This window comes from Sus scrofa, chromosome X, assembly GCF_000003025.6.
Source record: "Sus scrofa isolate TJ Tabasco breed Duroc chromosome X, Sscrofa11.1, whole genome shotgun sequence".
Taxonomy (NCBI): Eukaryota; Metazoa; Chordata; class Mammalia; order Artiodactyla; family Suidae; genus Sus; species Sus scrofa.
Window position 1 is genome coordinate 98,990,040 of NC_010461.5, and position 22,191 is coordinate 99,012,230.

The following is a 22,191-nucleotide window of genomic DNA, read 5'->3' on the forward strand; positions in this document are numbered from 1 at the left end:
GGTGAAAAGATAGTATTCCTAGAAGGTAGAATGCTACCAAAACTGCTTTGTTAAGTTTAAATGTATTTCATGACAGGTATAAAATAAAGATAAGACATTTTTAACTCCTGAGTGATGAATCACCTGACTCTGTTTCTTTTACTTGAATCATCAGTACAAAGACCCTCAAGTAAACTAACAGTTACTGAAGATGGTCTTACTGGAACTCTTAACTATGCACATGGTCAGGTTAAAAGTGCATTGTTGGAGTTGTCATTGTGGCATAGCGGAAACGAATCTGACTAGGAACCAAGAGGTTGTGGGTTCGATCCCTGGCCTTGCTCAGTGGGTTAAGGATCTGGTGTTGCTGTGAGCTGTGGTATAGGTTGCAGACGTGGCTCAGATCCCACATTGCTGTGACTGTGGCTGGCATCTGTAGCTCTAATTGGACCCCTAGCCTGGGAACCTTCATATGCAGTGGATGTGGCCCTAAGAAAAAAAAAAGTGCATTGTTTATTTGTTAGTACAAGAGACTGGATTTCTATGACACAATGATGAAGGTACAAGTCATACAAGCTAGCTTGAAAACTATTTCAGTTGATTTCTCAGGAAGTTTTTCTAAAGCACTCTTGGTTTCCATTATGGATTCTGATATTTTTCAGAAGTAGGCTCATAGCTTTGACAAAAGTACTTAACAAGAACCAAACTATGGAAGTTCAAGGATGCAGTGAATTCTACATTTGGCAGAAAAGTGGGGACCACTGAAATTCTAAGAAAGCACTGGTCTTAAAACCTTCTAAAACTTCTTATTTAGCCACCTAGATTTTTTTTAAAAAGAAGCTATTAGCAGCACAGTTTGTTGAGGCTATTCTTTAATGATACATATCACCCGTGGCTCACTGCCCCTTGCACCCTGCACCCTGCAAAAGTGCATTTGTTTTAGGGTTCTCCTTCTCCTTCTAGTTAATCTTTTTCTTCCTCTTTCTTTTCTTTTTCTTTTCACTTGATTTTTTCCCCTATGTCATAGTCATTGTCATTCTATGTGCCTTGTCCTGTCCCATATAATATTGATTTTGTATGCTCATGGAAAAAAAAAAACACAATTGATGATCTTCAAGAATTTTAGCTGTAACAACCCCACTGTACTCCAAACTTCGGCATTTCAGGAGTTCAAAAGTAACTGAAGTATGAGTCTTTGAAAGTTGTTTTGTCCCCTATTCTAGAAGTTCCATTTCCTTTGTTATCAGGTTGCTTAATGCATTCTGAGTGACATTCTTCTTCAATGTACTTGGCACCCAGTGCAGCTTATAATTTGTGGTCCACGAGAGAAGGATCAGAATCATCTGGGTATGACCTTATTATATATGTTTTAGTCAGCACCTCCTTTGAGATACATTCACTGGGTTCAGAGAAATTCTACTGTGAAACTCATAGGCTCACCAGCATCTGGGAATTTGAGCCAAATATCTTTCAGATGTTCTAAAATAGGCTCATCGAGTTTCTGAACCACATTTTCTGAGTAACTCTGCATTCTTCAAAACTTTCAACCTAAAATAAAAAATTCTTTTTGGGTAGCTTTTACCTTCAGACTTTTTCTAAAGTTTTTTCTTTTGTGTTTTCTCAACAACTGCCTCCTCAACACCTGGTTTCTATTTATTTTCATCATCTGTAGGCTCATAAGATGATTTTGTATCTCTTAGCAAGCAGGTTGATAGAGACAGGCATATTTTCTCCTGGTATCACAAATTGCTTTATGATGTTTGAATTTTATTTTTGCCTATTCTGTCTAGAGTTTTCTTAGGGCATTAAGTCAATAACATTATTCAAGTCTTGAAAGAAGTTTGAACACCCTCCAACTGAATCACCACATTTTTTTTTGGAGGATTCATCAGCTTGAGGAATTTGCTTCCCCTCAACAGTTCTTTTCTTGTTTCCTGTCCTCAGCAACATGGTTGGCCCCCTCATTCGTGACACATTCCGATGCCAGTGCCACAGCCTCTGTGGCAGAAAATGAGCCTCCTGGGCACAGCTTGAGGGGCTTTTGCTTTCCCACCTCAGGGCCTTTATCTTCCCCCTCAGTAGCTGTGAGGCCAAGTTGCTCAAGTGTCCTGCATCCCCTCATTAAGACAGGAGGCCCAGGAGGGTGTGGGTGGTGAAGGATGATGGGCAGTCCCTCAGCACCATAGTCCCTCAGCATCTTTGGTCCCCCAATCCCTCCTCCTGGCCTTCACCAGCTGCCTCCTCCACACGAAGGTTAATGTCTCCCTACTCCCCTGGGCATCCGTCGTGTCACCTTCCCCTCCTCCCGCTCCATCCTTCACAGCGGCTGCTTCACAGATTGCTGGGTCCCACCCAGAGGTCAGGATTCCGGGGTCTGGGGTGACCTGAAAATTGGCATTTCCAGCAAGTTCCCTTGGGAGGCCGATGCTGCTGGCCTGGGCACTGCGCTTGGAGAACCACGGGTCTGATCTAACTTCCTCATGTCACAGATGGGTCGACTGAGGCAGAACCCCAGCTGGGTTCCAGAATTGCTTCAAATGCTTGCCAGTTGTTACGACTTTGCAATCTCAGTTTACCTTTTCTGGGCCTCAGTTTTCTCATCTACCAAATTGGGGACTAACCTCTGTCCTGCCTACCCCGTGGAGCTTAGTTACAGGTGGCTGCTATTGGGTGGTTGGTTACTCAGGCTTTTAGCAACAACCCTCTGATTTGGCGTGGAGCAGTCACATGGTTATCAGGCCCGTGAACTTAAACAGCTCCCCTCCGGTTACTGGGTCAGAGTTTATTTCCTGCCTTCCCTTCTGTTGAGGACCGAGAGAGGGAGATGCCATCAAATTGGGGTAGGACATAAGCCTTTTGTCCTTTTTGCTGTGTTTTTCTCATTTTGCATTTGCCTCCTGTGTTTGTTACTGTTCCTAAGTATCCTGGTTTTCCTTTTCTCTGTAGAAAATTTCCCAATGTTTTCCTTTTCTGTTTCTTCCATATTCTTTAAATATACAAAATTCCTTACCATCTGATGATGAGACTCTCCAAGGATATCTTTTCTTCTTGTTTTCCTTGTGAATTTTTACGACGTATCTCCTTATCTCTCTGAAGTTATATTGGCATGTGTTATGACGTTTGGATCTCAGCTGATTTTTCCTTTTTTCTAAACAGCTTATCTCTGGCATCCTTTGTTGAGTAATCCTTTACTTGCCCTTGTTGTGTGACTGTGTGTTCTTTAACATTTCTGAGAGTGAGATTTGTGTCCAAACCCCACCCCCAGCCTTTTTTTTAGGTAGGAAAGCTGCAACCCAGAGCAACTAACTGGTTTTCTGAAGGTCATACTATTTAATGGAGAGGCTGTGACTCACACCAAGATTGTTGACTTCTAATTTAATTTTGAGATAGGTTTGCTTCTTATTTATCTAACTGTAGTGGTGGTGATTGACTAATGTCTCTTCATTGTTTTTGTCATGTGTGAATATAGCCTGTATCCCTCAATCTTTCAAAAAATGCTAATGACCATATTTTTACTGTGAAATCTCCTGACCTTTAAACTATTTGGACTAAACACAGTATACTTGCAGCCTATATGTGATCATGTGTTGTTAATATTTAACCTTTTTAAAAAAGGTATTTTTGGTACTGCCATGGGATTTGTAGCTTAGCTTCTGTTCCAGCTATCCCAAACATGGATCATTTAGCTAATGTCAGAAAAGAAGTATTTCCTTATTTCTTATATATCTTTTCTTCTCTAATTAATCTAGCAGAGAAACTTGTGTTAGTGTTCCTGCAAGAGATCAGCTGAATTAGATTATTTGAATCAGTTTATGGCATTAATGCTAGCTTTCTGGTTTTTTTTATTTGAATTGTAATCTAGGATTAGACCAATACATGGCCTTCGTTATAGTTCCTGGAGTGATGAAAATACAAGGTCCATAATCAACTTAATGTGATAAAGGAAATACAACTGCGCTGGACTTTTAAGGGAAGCAAACAGAGTAATTGCATACTAGTGCCTTCTTTTTATCCGTCTTTTACTTAACTCACATACAGTCCCGGCTGAGCTTTTAATATCTATCCTTATCTATAGCAGTTTCACAAAAATTTTATCTTCTGACTTCTTGCCTGAATTTCTGTCAGCTAACAAACGTGCTATTAGTATTGAGACAGCAGGCCATTGAGTGCACTGTATAATTAGGAAAGTAATACCTGAGGGACAACTAAGAAGTAAATATTTACAATATGGAGAATAAAAACATCAAGCATTTAAGGGGTGGTATGGCTTTTTGTATTGGAAAATGATGTTATTGTAAAAGTGTTGCCATATGGCCTTTTGTCATTGGTACAGTTTGGTGACAAGATGAAGAAAACCTCATCTGTTTCTCTTCTACCCTGTTTCTTCCTCCTTAATTCAAGCTGTAAGGCTCTCTCATCTTGATGATTACAATATCCTCCTAACTGGTCTTTCTGCTTACACCAATACAGTCTATTCCCAATACAGCAGTCAGAGTGATTCTGTTAATTCATAATTTGGATAATGTCTAAAATCCTCTTTCCAATGATCCCATATCACATTAAAACCCAAGTAATTCCAACAGGCTTAGAGCCCTCCATGATCTGGACCCTCGTTACTTCTCTAACTTCATATTCTATTTCTTTCCCCATAAGTCTGTTCAGCTACACTGTCTGTACCCATGCAAACTAGGCATTTTCTTCCTCGGAACTTGACCTTGGAATGCCTAACTTTTTGAGAGTTCTTTTCACTATACTTCATTGCTTGATAGAACCTTAAGATTTTAGGGCCAGAGGGACTTTGGCTGACTCTAGGCCTATAAGTGAGATCCCACCATTCAAAAAAGGTAAAATAATATGGAAAATTTCCCCAAATATCCTATTCTTATGGTAGATTACTGTCATTAATCAGTAGCCATCACAATCCATCCCTTTTACATAATACATAAAAATTTATTGATACTTTAACAAACCCTCTCCTATTTAAGGCTGATATTGGAGGATAGCATCTTGTAGTGAAGGCTGCTTTGCACTGAGCTTCTCAAGACCCAGTTTTGCCTGCCTTGTCAAAATTTGCATTACAGTCCAGAAATCTAGAGTGTTAGAAATTACTGTAGAGATGGTCTACGTAGGTTATCTAATAAACATGAATATATGTAAAAACATAAGTCTGTCTTTAATTCTGAAGGTGTGTTCATGAAATCACTAACATTAATCCAGATAAAATAAGAATATGGATTAATTGCCAAATGTGTTCCCATGGCGCCTTCAAAAGATCAAATTTATCAAACTTTTTTCTGCAAATATGAACCCCATATAACTTGTAAGAATAAATTACATAGGCCAGGCAGTATTTGGAATTTGGGTTCCCTGCCTTTTAGGAGCTTTGGGAAAATAATGGAGTAGTATGGCCCTTTAAATTTTTTTTTTTAACCAGGTCTTGTCTTTACGTATTCACTCTGAAAGACAGAGTGGCCTTCAGGGAAAAGAATGTAAATTGCTAAGGAGAAGTCTTCGAAGCCAAGGTCTGCATAGTTAGAATGTGGATGGGTTTCCTGCTGTTATATACTGAAAGGTACTCTTTTTTGGGCCCCCATACTGTTAGCCAAATTTCAGACCTGTGAGGAAAAAAGTATAGCAAATGTTGCCAGTGAGAGAGATGAGGTTCTTGCTGCTTTTCCTTCCTTCTTCCCTGAGGTGACCAGGAACCATCCAACAATTGGAGTTTTCTGAGAGCTTGAGTGATCTAGAAAGAGAAACACTGTAATAGACTATTCTTTTCTAACTTGGCTATAGATAGGAATCAACTAAGGTACTTCTTTAAAATTATATTTCTCGAGTTTCCTGGTGGCCTAGTGGGTTAAGGATCTAGTGTTGTCACTGCTGTGGCATGGGTTTAACCCCTCGCCTGGGAGTTTCTGCATGCGATGGGCATGGCCAAAAAACTAGATTTCTAGTATCAGAATTGTTGGAGATAAATGCTGAGAATGTGTACTTTAACAAGTGGTTCGGTTCATTTTGATGCATTAAGAATTTAAGAACCATTGGTTAGAATTTAAGGCCATGATCTTTAGAGTCATGCGAACTTCAAAGTCAAGCTTTGACATATACTAACTGTACTTAAAATCTAATCCTCCTCATGTTCCCATTCACTTGCACTCCCATACTATCCTGTGTGATAATCACCTCTCAAATGTGTATGATCAGTTAGATGGGATCTAATTTCTTCCTTTAGGGCAAAGTCTAATATGCTGTCGTAATGAAGATTTCCATCAAATTTTAATTAAGATAGAAATTTATTTGCATTAATGGAATAGTTCAGAGATGAGTGGATCAGGTCTGGCGTGGTGGCTTTGATCTCAGAGAGACAGCAGTGATTGATGTCTTGAAAATGAGATCTTAATTCTCTGCTCAGGATTTGAACCTGGGAAGCCTGGTTGAAAACCAGAATCCTAGCCACGAGACTAGCTAGAGGCTAGAATCAGAATTTCCCTGATGCTTGTCCCCCATTAAAAGCCAGAATGTTTCAAGGAGGCAAAGACTTTTAAAAACAGGTATAAAGTTTATTATTAAAAACACAGTACAACATATGGGAGAGCACACAGAGAATTAGTTTAAGACAAAGGCAAGGCAGTAAAATACCCAAAAGAGGAGCATGGGTGTGGGCGTCCTCCTCAATGAGGAGCACACCAGAGAGGTGATTTAAATCACTTAGGACATTTCTTCTGGGTCTCTGTTTTCCTTTGGCCAGTTATCTTGTTATTTCTCACATATGACTGGAAACAGGACCCTCCCCAATAAGTGTGTGCATCTTTGGCCAAGCTTCATTCTGGAGCAAAGGATTCTGGGACGGTATCGGGACTTATTTTACGGCCTTGTGCTCCCTCCATTTTTGACCCCTAGGAGTCTTACTGTGCATATGTGATTGGGGAGGTCTCCTTGACCCCAGGAGTGATTAAAGTGGTCATCTTTATACTTGAGCAAAGCTCAGCTCCTGCCATTAACTTTCTCTTTGAGGTGTCAAAGATAAGCAAGGCCCGATTTACTCAGCCTAAAAAGTCTCAGCTATTCTCAGCTCAGGAGCCCATCTACCTCCTCCCTCAACTTTCCTTCACAGTCATTCAAGGAATTAGGTTTCTTCCATCTTGTTGCTCTACCATCTTCTAGAGTATACTCCATGCTTATGTGGTTGAAGGTGATTCACCTTCAAGATCATATTCCTGATTCCAAGAAAGCAAAAGAAAGAGTATAGGCATACCTTGTTTTATTATGCTTTGCTTTATTGTACTTCAGAGATATTGTATTTTTTAATAAAAATTTAAAAAATTACAGTTGACATGGAATATTAGGCTAATTTCAGGTATAATACATAGTGATTTGACATTTGTATGCATTATGAAATGATCATCATAAATCTAGTAATCTTTGTACAAACTTAATATTACTGACCATATTCCTTATGCTGTATGTTACATCGTTGTTGCTTGTTTCATAACTGAAGGTTTGCACCTCTTAATCCCCTCACCTATTTTGCCCCCTGACCTCTCCCATCTGCAACCACCTGCTCTCTATATCTGTGAATCTGGTTTTGGTTTTAGTTTTTAGATTCCACATATACATGAGATCATATGGTGTCTTTCTCAGACTTACTTCATTTAGCATAATATACTCAATATCCATCCATGTTGCAAATGGCAATATTCCTTTTTGATGGCTGATTAATACTCCATTGTATATGTATACCACATCTTCTTTATCCATTCATCTATTGATTACTTGGTTGCTTCCCTAGCTTGGCTATTGTAAAAAATGCTGCAATTCCTATGTCTTCTCAAAATAGTGTTTTTGTTTTCCTCAGGAAAATACCAGAAAAGAAATTGCTGGATCATATGGTAGTTCTATTTTTAATTTTTTGAGGAACTTCCATACTGTTTTCCATAGTGGACATACTGATTTATGATCCCACCAGCAGGGTTCCCTTTTCTGCACATCCTAACTAACACTTACTTATTGTCATTTTCAATAGCCATTCTGATGAGTATGAAGTGGCATCTCCTTGTGGTTTTGACTTTGATTTCCCTGATGATTAGTGGTGTTGAGCATCTTTTCATGTGCTTATTGGCCATCTGTATGTCATTTTCAGAAAAATGTCTATTCAGGTTTTCTGTCTGTTTTTTAAAATTAGGTTTGTTTTTTGTTGAGTCGTGTGAATTCTTTGTATACTTTAGATATTAACACCTTATCAGATATATTGTTGGCAAATATTTTCTCCCATTCAGTAGGCTGCCTTTCCATTTTGTTTATAGTTTCCTTTGTTGTGCAAAAGTTTCTTAGTTTGATATAGCTCCATTTGTTTATATTGACTTTTGTTTCCCTTGCTCAAAGAAATCCAAAAAATATTCTAAGACCAATGTCAAAGAGTACTTCCTATGTTTTTTTTTTTTTTCCTGGGTTTTATGGTTGGGGTCTTTAAGTCCTTAATACATTTTGAGATTATATTTGTATATGGTGTGGGAAAGTAGTCCAATTTGATTCTTTGGCATGTAGTTGTCCAGTTTTCCCAGTACCATTTTTGAAGAGTCTGCCTTTTCCCCATTGTATAGTCTTTCCTCCTTTGTCATAGATTAATTGACAATAGAAGTATGGGTTTATTTTGGGGCTTGCTGTTCTGTTCCATTGATCCATATATCTTCCTGTGTCAGTGTCATACTGTTTTTTTCCTTTGTTTCTTTTTCCTTTTATGGCCACCCTGTGGCATAGGGAATTCTCAGGCCAGGGATCAGATTTAAACTGCAGTGGCAAGGCCGGATCCTTAACACACTGTGCTGGGCTGGGGATCTAACCTGTGTTCCTGCTGAGACCAGCTCAGCAGGATGGGGCTGAAGAATGGGTGCTGTGAAACTTAAGGAAAAAAGTTAACATAAAACAAGACACAGAGACATTTGTCTTAAGTAAAGGTGGCAACCAGGGGACTCAAGGTCTCAGGGACCAAGAGCACCACCTCAAGAAACCACACTGCTTTTACTGTGCTCTTTAGGATGAGTCAAGTGAGGAAGGGGCTGTTGTGGAGGATGTAGGGTTTATTATTGTATAAGTTCTTTTATTATTTTAAAAGTCACTTAGCTGGTAGATGGTTAAGCTTTTACTCTGACCCTTAGGCATATAACAATCACTAGCATTTGGGTTAGCTATCTATGCATAGCATTCCAGAGAATCCTCACTGTGCTTCCGCAAATGGCATGTCTGTTTGCGGCAACCCGGTGTGCCTAGGTTTGCACTTTGGTTCTCTTTGCTAATGTATACTCTGCTAACGACCACTCATAAACCACTTGGTCATGAGGTTCCTCTGTCTTATTCCTTAGAGGACCTATCATGCTTGTGCAAACGGCGTGCCTAGACCAATGCATTATGTCCTCATTCAGCTGACCCTATGAATAGCTTATGCCTTTAGCTCTTTGTTCTAAAGTCATTTACCAGCACTGTGACAGTTTTTCAAGCAGGAAGATGGCATGAAGTAAAGCAGGACAAGATGGGGTTTTCAGCAAAGAGGCTAAGAAAATATTGTAGAAACATGTCTTGCGACATGTTCCAGTGCTCCTAAGATGCTGCCAATCCTGTTGTGCCAATCCCATTGTGCTACCAGGGGATCTCCTATGTCATACTGTTGTGATGACTATAGGTTTGTAGTACAGTTTAAAATCAGGGCATGTGATACCTCCAGCTTTGTTCTTTCTCAAGGTTGCTTAGGTTATTGGGAGTCTTTTGTGCGTCTTTAGAAATTTTAAAATATTTTTATTGAAGGTCTGTGAAAGATGGCTTTAGTGTTTTGAAAGGTAACACATTGAATATATAGATTTCTTTGGTAGTATGGTCATTTTAACAATATTAACTTTTTCAACCATGAGCACAATGTATCTTTCCATTTGTTATGTCATCTTCACTTTCTTTCATTAATGTCTTAGTTTTCAGAGTACAAGTCTTTTACCTCTTTGATTAGATTTGTTACTAGATTAGTTTACTTTTTGATGCAGTTGTAAATGGGATTGTTTTCTTAATTTCTCTTTGGGTAGTCTGTTAGTGTATAGAAATGGATAAATTTCTGTATATTAACTTTGTATTCTGAAACTTTGAATTCATTTTGTACTAGTAGTTGGGGTTTTTTTTTTTTTTTTTTTTTTTTTGGTAGTGTCTTTAGGACTCATGTCATCAGTAGACAGTGCCAGTTTTACTTCTTCCTTTCCAATTTAGATTTCTCTTTTTTTTGTCTGTTCTTGGCTAGGATACTGTAATGAATGAAAGTGGTGAGGGTGGGCATCCTCATCTTGCTCTTGATCTTAGAGGAAATGTTTCCAGCTTTTCACCATTGAGCTGTGCATTTGTCATGTACAGTCTTTATTATGTTGAGGTATGTTCCCTTTATGTGCATTTTGTGGAGAGTTTTTTTTTTTTACCATAAATGGCTAAGTTTTATCAAGAGGTTTTCCCGTATCTATTGAGATGTTCATGTGATTTTTTTAAATTCAGTTTATTAATATGATGTATCACATTGATTTTTAAAAAAATTTATTTACTTTATGGCCACATCTACAGCATATGGACGTTCCTGGACTAGGGATTGAATCTGATCTACAGCTATGACCTACACCCAGCTGAGGCAACACCAGATCCTTTAACCCACTACACTGGGCTGAGGACTAAATCCATGCCTCTGCAGTGACCTGAGCCACTGCAATCTGATTCTTAACCCACTGCATCACAGGGGGAACTCCTTATTTTCTTTTGTGGATTTTGAACCATTCTTGCATCCTGGGATAAATCCCACCTGATCATGATGTGTGATACTTTTTGTTGTGTTGTTAAGTTCTATTTGCTAATATTTGCTAATATTTTGTTACAATTTTTACATCTATGTTCATCAGTGATATTGGCTTATAAAATTCTTTCTTGGTGACTTTGTCTGGTTTTGGTATTCAGGTGATGCTAGCTTGGTAGAATGAGTTAGTAACATGTTCTTTCATCTTTAATATTTTGGAATAGTTGGAGAAGGATAGATGTTAATTTGGGAGACTGTACGTTCTTAAGAATTTATCCATTTCTTCTAGGTAGTCCATTTTCTTGGTGCATAAGTGTTCATAATAATCCCTGATTCTGTTAAATCTGTGGTCTCAGTTTTTTTTTTCTTTTATGCTTTGCTTTTTTTTTCTTTTATGCTTTGCTTTTTTTCTTTTATGCTTTGCGCTTTGTGTGTGTGTGTGCGCGCTTTGTGTGTGTGTGTGCGCGCTTTGTGTGTGTGTGTGCGCGCTTTGTGTGTGTGTGTGCGCGCTTTGTGTGTGTGTGTGTGCGCGCTTTGTGTGTGTGTGTGTGCGCGCGCGCTTTGCCGTGTGTGTGTGTGTGCGCGCGCGCTTTGCCGTGTGTGTGTGTGTGTGTGTGCGCGCGCTTTGCCGTGTGTGTGTGTGTGTGTGTGTGCGCGCTTTGTTTTTTTTTTTTTTTTTTTTTTTTTTTTTTGCCTTTTAGGGCCACACATATAAGTTCCCAGGCTAGGGGTCGAGTTGGAGCTGTAGCTGCTGGCCTACACCACAGCCACAGCAATGCAGGAACTGAGCCATGTCTGTGCTCTACATCACATCTCATGGCAATACCAGATCCTTAACCTACTGGGATCAAACACACATTCTCATAGATTCTAGTCAGATTCGTTACTGCTGAGCCACAATGGGAATTCCATGTGTTCTCAATTTTAATTTATTTTCATTGCTGAAATACTGATTTAGACCCTCGTTTTTTATTTTCCTTGACATGTCTGGCTAAAATTTCATCCGCTTTATCTTTTCAAAGCACCATTTTTTTTTTTGTTGTTTCATCTTCTTTGTTCTAGTATCAATTTTACTTCTGCTCTGATCTTTTGATTTCTTCTAGTATTTGGGATTTGTTATGTTCTTTAGTTCCTTTAGGTGTAAGGTTAGGTGGTTTGAGATTTTCTTGTTTCCCAAGGTAGGCTTGTATTGCTATAAACTTCCTTCTTAAAACTGCTTTTTGCTGGGTCACATAGATTTTTGGTTCGTTGTGTTTGTTTTCCTTTGTTTCTAGGTTGTTGTTTTTTTTTTACTTTGATTTTTTTCAGTGACCCATTTGTTGTTGAGTAGCATATTGTGTAGCCTCCATGTTTTTTTGTTTTTGTTTTGTTTTTGCAGGGTTTCTCTTGTAGTTGACTTCTAGTCTCATGGTGTGTGGTTAGAAAAGATGCTTGTGATTTCAGTCTTAGATTTACTGAGCCTTATTTTATGGTATATCACATTCTCTATCCTGGAGAATATTCCATGTGCACTTGAATGTAAACTTAGCTGCTTTGGGATGGAATGTTCTATATGTATCTTTTTAAGTCCATTTGGTCTAATGTGTTTAAAACAAGTGTTTGGTTATTTGCCGTCTGGATGATCTGGCCACTGATGTAAGTAGGGTGTTAAAGTCCCCTACTATTATTGTGTTACTGTCAATTTCTTGTGTCTGTTAGTATTCTATGTGCGTATATATTTAAAATGATATATTTTTGTTGTATTGGTGTTTTTATCATTATGCAGTGTGCTTTGTCTCTTGTTACAGACTTAAAAAAAATCTATTGTGCCTAATGAAAGCTGGGGTAGCAATACTTCTATTTCCATTTGCATTGAATACCTTTTTTCCATCCCTTACTCTGTGTCTGTCTTTGGATCTGAAATGAATATCTTCTAGGCAGTGTATAGATCGGTCTTTTGTTTTTTTTCATACATTCTTTCACTATGCCTTTTGATTGGAGCATTTAGTTTTATTTTACATTTAAAGTACTTAGCAATAAGTATATACTTTTTGATATTTAAAATTTGTTTTCTGGTTATTTTTGTAATCAGTTCAAATGTGAACAAAGAATTTTGAATATTACATAGTTGATAAAGCAGTGGCAGGATTTGAGAGGATTAAATTTAATTTTGACACAAGTTTTACTGTGGGTAACTGCTATCAAACAGCTTTGCATGCTACAGAGAAATCCTTTGTAAAACGGAGTTGGTGTGGCAGATTTGCTTTTTGTCTTTGTTTAAAAAATTGTCATATCCAACATAACCTTCAGCAGCCAGCATCCTGATCATTCAGCAGACATGAACATCAAGGCAAGTCCCTCCACTAGCAAAAAATTACCACTTTCTGAAGGCTCAGATAATTAGCATTTTTTATCAATAAAATGTATTTTAATGTATGTACATTTTTTAGACAAAATACTGTTGCACGCTTAACCTACTGTTGCACACTTAACATACTACAGTATAATTTGAACATAAACTTTCACATGCACTTGGAAACTAAAACATTCATGTGACTTGCTTTGTTTCAATTTTATTGGAGTGGTCTTGAAAAAAACATGCAATATCTCAGTATTACACCTGTGTCTATAAATAAGCAACATTGTTGGTATTCTTTTGAGCATTACTGGTATTAAAATTTTGAGCAAACTGTAACCAGTAAGAATAAGATATTCTTACTTTACCTTTTTTCTTTGGTGCTCTTCCTTTCTTTACATAGATCTCCTCCTCTCCAAAGAACTTCTAATCGGTCTTCCAAGGCAGGTCTGCTGGCAACGAATCCCTTTTTTTTTTTTTTTTTTTTTTTTTTTTGGTTTATATGACAAAGTATTTCTTCTTCACTTCAGAAGGATGATTGTATAAGGTACAAAGTTCTAGGTTGGTGGTTTTGTTTGTTTTTCTTCTAAACACTTCACTCTTTTTGCTTGCATGTTTCTGAGGAGAAAGCAGATGTAAATCTTTTTTTTTTTTCCCCCCTCTGTGGGTAATGAGTTTTTTCCTCTAGCTTCTTTAATGATTTTTTTTTTTTTTTTTTTGGTCTTAGGTGTATAGTCTTCAAACTACTGGAAACTAAGGTGTAGTTCTTTGTTATTTAGGAAATTTCTCTTGATGTTGTGAACTTCCTGCATCTGTGGTTTGGTGTCTGACATTTTGGAATCTTCTCAGGCACTATTGTTTTAATTCCTCAGTTTCATTCTCTTTTTTTATCCATTTAGTATTCCCGTTATGGATATGTTACCTTTTGTAGTTGTCCCATAGTCTTTGGTTATTCTGTCTTGTTCTTGAGTTTCAGTTTTTGTTCACTTTTATTTTCAGTTTGTGAGGATTCTATTGATGGATACTCTAGCTCAGAGATGTCTTCTTGCCTGTGTCCAAGCTACTAATGAGCCCATCAAGGCATTTTTCATTCCTGTTAGTGTTTTTGATCTGTAGGATTTCCTTTTGGTTCTTAGGATTTCCATCTCTGCTTACATTGCCCATCTGTTCTTGCATGTTATTTACTCTATCCATTAGAGCCCTTAGCATATTAATAATAGTTTTCTTAAATTCCCAGTCTGATAATTCTACCATCCCTGCCATATCTAGTTTTGATGGACACCATAGTTCTTCACATTCTGTTTTGTTTTTTTTTTCCTTTTGTTAGGCTTTGTGATTTCCTCCCCACCCCATGGTAATCAGACATGATATACTTGGTAAAAGGAGCTACTGTACATAGCCCTTTAGTAATGTGGTGAGATGTTTGGAGGGAGGCACATTCTATAATTTTATGATTTGGTCTCAGTCTTCTCGTATGCCTATGTCTCTGAAATAGGAGCTTCTCAGGGTTTCCCCCCACCCCTTTAGGTAGGGCAAGATGGCTGAAGTGGGGTGGAGTTGGGTATTTCCCTTCCCTAGGTCAGTTAAGCTCTGATAATACCCAAGCAGTTTAGACTCTTGTTACTTTCCCTTGAGGGCAGGTCTTTTAAAAAAGAACAGAGTTCTCTAGGTATTTCAAGATGGTTCTTTATGCGCTCCCCCTGCCAGAAGTCTGAGTGGTTTTTTTTTTTCTGCCCTGGTACTTATGTGAGAACTTATTTGACCTCCTGGAGATAACCCTCACAATATTGTGCCCCCCCAATGACTGAGACCTCTTGGAATTTTGAATTTATAATGTTTCCTACACTGAGACTTCAGTTCATCAGTTGTAGTTCCACTTTTCCTACCCTGGCATTAGTTCCTATGGTGATTTCTATTCATAAGTCTGCTCTAGTAAGCTATAACTCCCTGTATTTGCCTTATGTCTCTCTAGTCTTGGAGGCTGAGGTTTTCCCTAGAAGAGTCATTGCTTTTTTAGCCTGTTCAGTTTTTTGTTGTTAGGATGTAGTGGTAACTTCCATTTCCTTACATGTGACACCAGAAGTCTGAAATGGAATCTTCACAGAGGTAATCAAGTTAAAATGGGGGCACTAGCATGGGCACTATTGAAATGCATCTGATGTCCATGTTTAGGTGTTTAGCAAAACAATTTTTTTTTTTTTGGAACTTCTTTGTTTCCATATCTCTATTGAAATTCTTCATCTCTTCATGCTTGTTATCATTTTCACTTTATATATAGTGAAATAAATATTTAAGTATATATGTAACAAAGTATATATTTGATTTAATAGAATGAATTCTTTAACATAACATAAAAAGTTATAAGTATCTCTCTGATAGTTTCAACATCTGAGGCATCTCTGTTTCACATCTGAGCCATCTATGTTGATTGCTTAATCTGGGGAAAGCAGCTTGTTGAAAATAGTAGACATTAATGTTTAGAAGAATAGAGACTGATGAGGTAAATATTATTTATGTCTGGGAATGGGATTCTCTTTCTGTTAAGCCATTAATGTGTGATTGAGTCAATGTAGTAAGGAGTTAAAGTGGGTTTAGGTTTTCTCATGTTTATTTTTACCATCAGATAAAATTGAAATTCTTCTAGGAGAGGGCTGTTACTATCTTATACTTAAGAGTAGTGGCTACATTACCAGATGTTCTCAGTGTTTGAGTCACTTCTGGATGCCTGCATCAGAGGACTGGGAGAATGTCTTTTTCCATATTCTTTCTTGTCCCACAGTGGTAAACTAGCATTGCTTATTACTTGTGTGCTGATTGTGTGCTTGGGGTGGTTCTCTGTTTTGATTCAGTCTAGTCTTAAGTAAACCCTGTTTGGTTTACTAGTTTACAGCTTTTGTAACAACTTCAACTAAAATTTTCAAACTCGGGAGAAAAAACTCAATGTAAAATTCAAAGAAGGCTTCCATCTCTATCCCAGCAACTCCATCTCAGTGTTCCCTGCACTAGCATGCACTCTATTTCTTTTGTTGTCTTATATCCTCTATCTCATAGCAAAAGGAGAAGTCATATCTTTTAGAGGTATGTCCTTGAATCCTAGAAAACTTCATGGAGGTAGTCCTAACTGAGCTGGGATCAGAAAGATAGCCAAGATTTCTATAGGCAGAAATGGTTAGGCAGGGCATTCCAGAAAGAGCCATAACCAAGAGCAAAAGTCAACATGTTCCCCTCTAGAAGTATAGTGATGTTTTAAGGGTATCATTTAGATGGTCACAAGATTCCTTGATGCAGAAATGGAACTATGCTGTGAGACTTGGAGCTATTTGTATCCCATGCTTGGGAAACAGACCATATAGTTATCTTAAGTGTACTGTAGGGATATGAACCTATTGCATCATGCTCTCTCACATTTTCATCTGCCTGCAGTGGCCCAAAGAGATAGCCCCATATTCCAGAGAGGAATAATTCTGGAAAAAAATAATCATGAGAACATGAGTTCAGTTGCATAAAATTCATGAAACAAGTTATTTTTCTCTTTAAGTATTGTACCTATTTTTATCTGAACTAGAAACCAAAACCAAGAAAAATTATGAGCACCAATTTGTGTGGCTGATCACTAAAGTATCATGTTGTCTCACAGTATCATAATTATGTCCTGTTCTTTTCCATGGTACCTCCACCCATCTGCCCATCTATCTCTGTTGGTAAGAACAGTCAAGGTAGAATGAAAACACTACTAAAGTGAATAAAACTCCTGTTCATTTCTCCTCAGCTGCTCAAACAAACAACAACAACAAACCACAGGAAGCCCCAAAGCTTCAAAATAGGGAAATAATTGTCTCTAGATTTCCTGAATTTACTTTGTTTATCCAGGTGAACCTTCCTTGTACTTCTGTGGTAATATCATCAGAAAAAATGTTGTTTTAAGAAAACATGTATTTAAAACTTAAAGAGGGTTAAGAAAATAGTGTTAATGTCTGGTTTTAAATCAAACTACTTTTTTTATTATCTGGTATTATTACCACTTTTGTTTTAATGCTTTTAAATTAGTTGGTAGGTGAAGAGTGGGTCACCACACCTTGGGGTAAAACGATACTGGTGGGAAGGTGTCATCTTGAGGCACACAAAGCCTCCTCACTGATGCTGAAATGGAACTGTGATATGAGATTAGGGGAAATCTGCAGCTTGTATGTACTGAAGCACATTATAAATTTATGTCCAGATCTAGGTTTGTTTCAAACCCGTTTTTCTACTCTCTCTTAGACTCTGCCAACCGAATGGGTGAGGGATTCAGCCTCCTGTGCTAGGGCTTCTCCTAAGGGATTAAGAGATGGCACACTTAAATTTTTATATAAATAAACTGATTTTTCTGTTTCTCTAAACATCTACTTTGTGTACTGAAAGAAAAACAAAGGATACAGCTGATTAGGTCCATCCCTCCAAGGTCTGTAACTGGGCCAAAGATTCACTGTGTTTGATTGCTTTTGTTGCTATTTGGTGTGCTTATAAAAAACAACAGTAGCAAGCTTTCATTAGGTTATAATTTTGTAACAGTTGTAAAAACCTTACATTTCACTGAATCTTTCCAATAGCCCTGTGAAGTAAGTGCTATTATTTCCATTCTATGAAGATGAGGAAACTGAGCCTCAGAGCATTGAAGTGTTTATTCAAAGCACACAGTCAATGTTGGAGCTGGAATTTTAGCACAGGCAGGCTAACTAGATTCCCTGGGATTGGCAAATTTTTCTATAAAAGGCCAGATAGTAGATGTTTTAGGCTTTGTAGCCATATGGTCCCTGTTGCAACTACTCAACTTGGATGTTGTAGCATAAAAGCAGCCATAAACAGTATGTAAATTAAAGGGTATGGCTGTGCTCCAATAAAACTTTATTTATAAAAACAGGTGTAGAGCAGGATGTAGCCTGTGGGCTCTTGTTTGTCCTATTGCTTGTTGAACTCTGCCTTAACCAGCAGGAACTACTCTCACGTTATTATGGATTAAAAATTCATGACTAACCAAGGTGTTTTCCTTGTTCTTCTGTGGAAGATATACAATGCCCTTAGTCTTACAGAATAAAAAACCAAAAGGATACTGAGTATTTGTATCCTTTGGTTTATAAAAACATCCTTTGGTTTATAAAAATACCTACATATACATTTATTCATATAAATGTATGTACATAGATGTAGAGATGTACATATATAGATGGTGTGGATGCATGCAGGGGTGTGTGCATGTATTTAGGATTATACACACACATCTCTATTTTTCTTTTTTCTTTTTAGGGCTGCACCTGTGGCATGTGGAAGTTCCCAGGCCAGGGGTAGAATTGGAGTGGCAGCCTAGGCCACGGCCAAGGTAACACCTGATCAGAGCCTCATGTGACCTGTGCTGCAGCTTGCAGCAAAGCCTGATCCTTAACCCCCTGATGGAGGCCAGGGATTGAAGCTGAATCCTCATGGAGACAACACCTGGTCCTTAACACCACTGACCTACAATGAGAATTCCTCTCTGTATTTTTCTATGTGTATAGACGGACATACATTAAAATGTTAATTGTGGTTATGTCTTGGGTTGAACTGAGGAATGCTCTTTAGAAAATGATGACTTCCAATTTTTCTATTATGCATGTTTATTACTAACTAGAATTAGACCAAATTAAAATCACTAAGATATTTTAGGTTTTTTCCTGGGCAGGAGGCAGAGCAGAAAAGGAGAGAAGGCATTGCACTGGGTGGAAGCTAGAACCAAGAGAAACAGCCTGCTCGGGAACCTACCAAGGATTAACAGATCTGGCAGTATGAGTTTTTGACTTCCATCTCCATATATATCCTTAACAGATCTGTGAAAATGAATATGGGCCTTTAAAATGGTTTTCCTTATCATGATAGCAAGTTTTCTCGACAGATGCTAAAGAAATAGTAGAAGAATTTTTTAACTTTCTAGTTGATGTATAACTCACACAGTTGATTCCTGCAGGGCAAGTGGCTTCCCCAGTGTCTAGCTCCTGCAGTGTAGGTGGCTTCTGCAGTGCATGGGATCCAGCAGCTCCCAGCTGCTGTATTCTCCCTCTGGTAACCACCTCTTAGGTGGTTTGGTTGTGAAGTATCTCTGATGAGATACTTCCCATGAGCCCCCATGAGAGTGAGTTTCTGACAAGTTCCAAAAGAACAGATTTCTAGAAAACTTTACTGGTGTGGCACCACAGCAACCTCTCTGCCTTCTGCTTAGCCATGGCTAGCTCCTCTCCATCAGTGTCTGGATCTCAGACCTACTGAAGGCGAGTTATGGGGATAAGGAGGAACTGTACCTTGGGTGTTCTTATCTTACCCTTAGGGATAGTGATGGCTTCTTTATAAGTGCTATTTCTATAGCTAGAGTTGTCTTTACTTCTTCCTAGCCAATCCCTAGTTACTCCAATACCCTGTTAGAATGAATAATTCTTTATATTAAAAACTTTCCATGTTAATATTACTATATCATTTGTTTTTTTCTGGGTGTACCCAGGCTGATACACCAGTATACTGAACCTGGCTGCTTAGAAAGCCTGAAGACCAGGAGACAGATTCTTCTTAGGTAATCAAGAGGGAGCAAGTTAAAATAGGAATGTGAATATTTACCTTCCTGATAGATAGGGAAAGGCTAAGTCAGTAGCAGGTTTACAATCCAGAACCAAATGCTGTTGCTTTTATTTTCCGAGTTGGATGAAACTGCTCTGTCTTTGCTCATACCTTTCACATTGCCTCACTGATACAGACTTTGTATCCTGTAGTTAGTTTCATGCATGTGGTTAAATATCTTTTTCTAGAACGGAAATGTTATATGGTGACATGTATCCATTTGGAGCCAGGTTTATCTATTTGAGTACTGGCTTTATCAGTTACTACCTTATGTAACTAAATTAGTCTTTCTGAGTCAGATCAGTTTCCCTCTTTGTAAGATGGAGACAATACTACCTACCTAACACATTATTGAAGGATTAAGAACAATGAGTGTAAAAGCCATAATATCGTGCTTCATGCATAGTAATTGCCAAGTAAATGGTAGTTAGTAATTATTGTTAAGTGTGTACAGAAAATTACTCTTATATGGAGAGAAAATGGGAAACAAGAGTTTTGATCTCAAAGCCGGAGCCCCACACATTTGTCAGGAGCAAATTGTAACATGACAGTGTGAAGGACCCTTTCCCTTACCCCTTTCCTTTCAGGAAGACCCACACCTATAGGCTGTAATTGGACAATGAAGAGTCAGGATGGAGTTCAAGAGCAGACGTTGGAAATGGCACTGGTCCTGTTAGGTCCTGACTGAAGCCCAATAGGCTTATGCTCAAGTGAGTAGGGCTGGTTCTCACTTTAAAGGGTGATAGTGATTGGGTAATGATCATATTATGCCAATAGGCATGACTCCTGCTGCTCTCTGTGTGATTCCCATGACTCCTTAGGAAGAAAGAGGGCTTATTTGATAAGCATACCAGGATGTGTATGTGTTGGACTTTGGGGTGGTGTGAGTATATTTTAGCTGGGCTCCTGCTGTGATTGACTTCTCACAAATAAAATGTTGCTTGGCTCCCTTTTCATGTCTCTCTGAAATGAGACAGATTCCAGTTCTTCTTGCTTGGGACCACATCCTGGCTGAGCTTCTGGTGTGTCACATCTGCCTCTCTGTGTGTGTCTATCTGCCTCTATACTTGTCAGCAACGTTCACCAGCCACCAGCGGAAGGAAGAGCAGAAATGAAAGTAGCTTCTGCAATTGCAGCTCTGTGAATGACTTGGTTAAATAGATTATACCTGATTAGGCTGGTCTTGCATGGAAGTAGAGTAGGTGAGTTTCTTTGGATTAGCCTCTTAAAGGCTCTATTAATGTTTATTGGCCAGTTCATCTGTGCAATGTTCTGCCCTGAATGTAAATAAATGATCTAATTTTAAACCTCAGAAGACTACTATGAAGTAAATGCTATTTTGTTTTGCATTTATTTTTAAAATTGTTTTATTTCCATCTTTATTCATGAGTTGTAAAGCTATAAAACCTCTCCTGGAGAACAAATTGTTGGCTTAAAAGTACAGCGCTCTAAAGAGATCTGGTTTTTATCACTAAATCAAATAGCTTCTATTATTATCCACTTTTCTAGATAGGAAAACTGAGGCTTGGAGTTCCCGTTGTGGCGCAGTGGTTAACGAATCCGACTAGGAACCATGAGGTTGTGGGTTCGGTCCCTGCCCTTGCTCAGTGGGTTGGGGATCTGGCATTGCTGTGAGCTGTGGTGTAGGTTGCAGACGCGGCTCGGATCCTGCGTTGCTGTGGCTCTGGCATAGATCGGCAGCAACAGCTCCAATTAGACCCCTAGCCTGGGAACCGCCATATGCCGCGGGAGTGGCCCAAAGAAATAGCAAAAAGATAAATAAATAAATAAATATCTATTTAAAAACAAAACAAAACAAAACAAAAAAACGAAAAAAAACTGAGGCTTATGTCAAGGTGATTTATCCAAGGTCACACAGCTAAGACAAGAGACAAACATGTCTACCCTCTTGCAGCTTACATTTATAATGGTAAAAGACAAAAATTGAAATATACATTATACACTTGACCTTTGAACAATATAGGTTTGAATTGCATGAATGTACTTATATGGGTTTTTTTTTTTTTTTAATAAACACATAGGACAGTACTACATGATCACGATCCATGGTTAGTTGAATCTGTGGATGTAGAACCACACATAGGGAGGGCCAGCTGTAAAGTTATGTGTGGAGGATTGACAACCCTGTGTTGTCAAAGGATCAGCTGTGATGTTAAGGAGAAACATAAAGCCGAGAAAAGTGTTATGGGGGTATGTGAGTAGGACTGCAATTTAGAGAAGGTGATCAGAAAGAATGTCATTGAGAAGGTGACATTGGAGTAGAGCTTTGGAGGAGGTGAGAGTGAGCAATGAAAATTGTCTGTAGGGAGGAGAATTCCAGGCAAAGAGAAATCTCAAATGCCTTTATGCAGGAATATTCATGGCATGGTCAGGGAACATCAAAGAAGCTAATGTATTTGGAGCACAGGGAGCAGAAAGGAGAGTAGGA

General features: G+C 38.3%; 1 long non-coding RNA gene across 2 annotated transcripts; it reads left to right on the forward strand.

The window, feature by feature from the left end:
• Positions 389-21,097, forward strand: LOC106507021. Of its 2 annotated transcripts, XR_001302687.2 has the most exons (4): positions 389-2,819; positions 19,630-19,698; positions 20,330-20,452; positions 20,720-21,097. It is a non-coding gene; the product is annotated as an uncharacterized LOC106507021 (long non-coding RNA). The 2 variants fall into 2 exon arrangements; XR_002340619.1 differs by lacking the exon at positions 19,630-19,698 and having other exon boundaries at positions 397-2,819.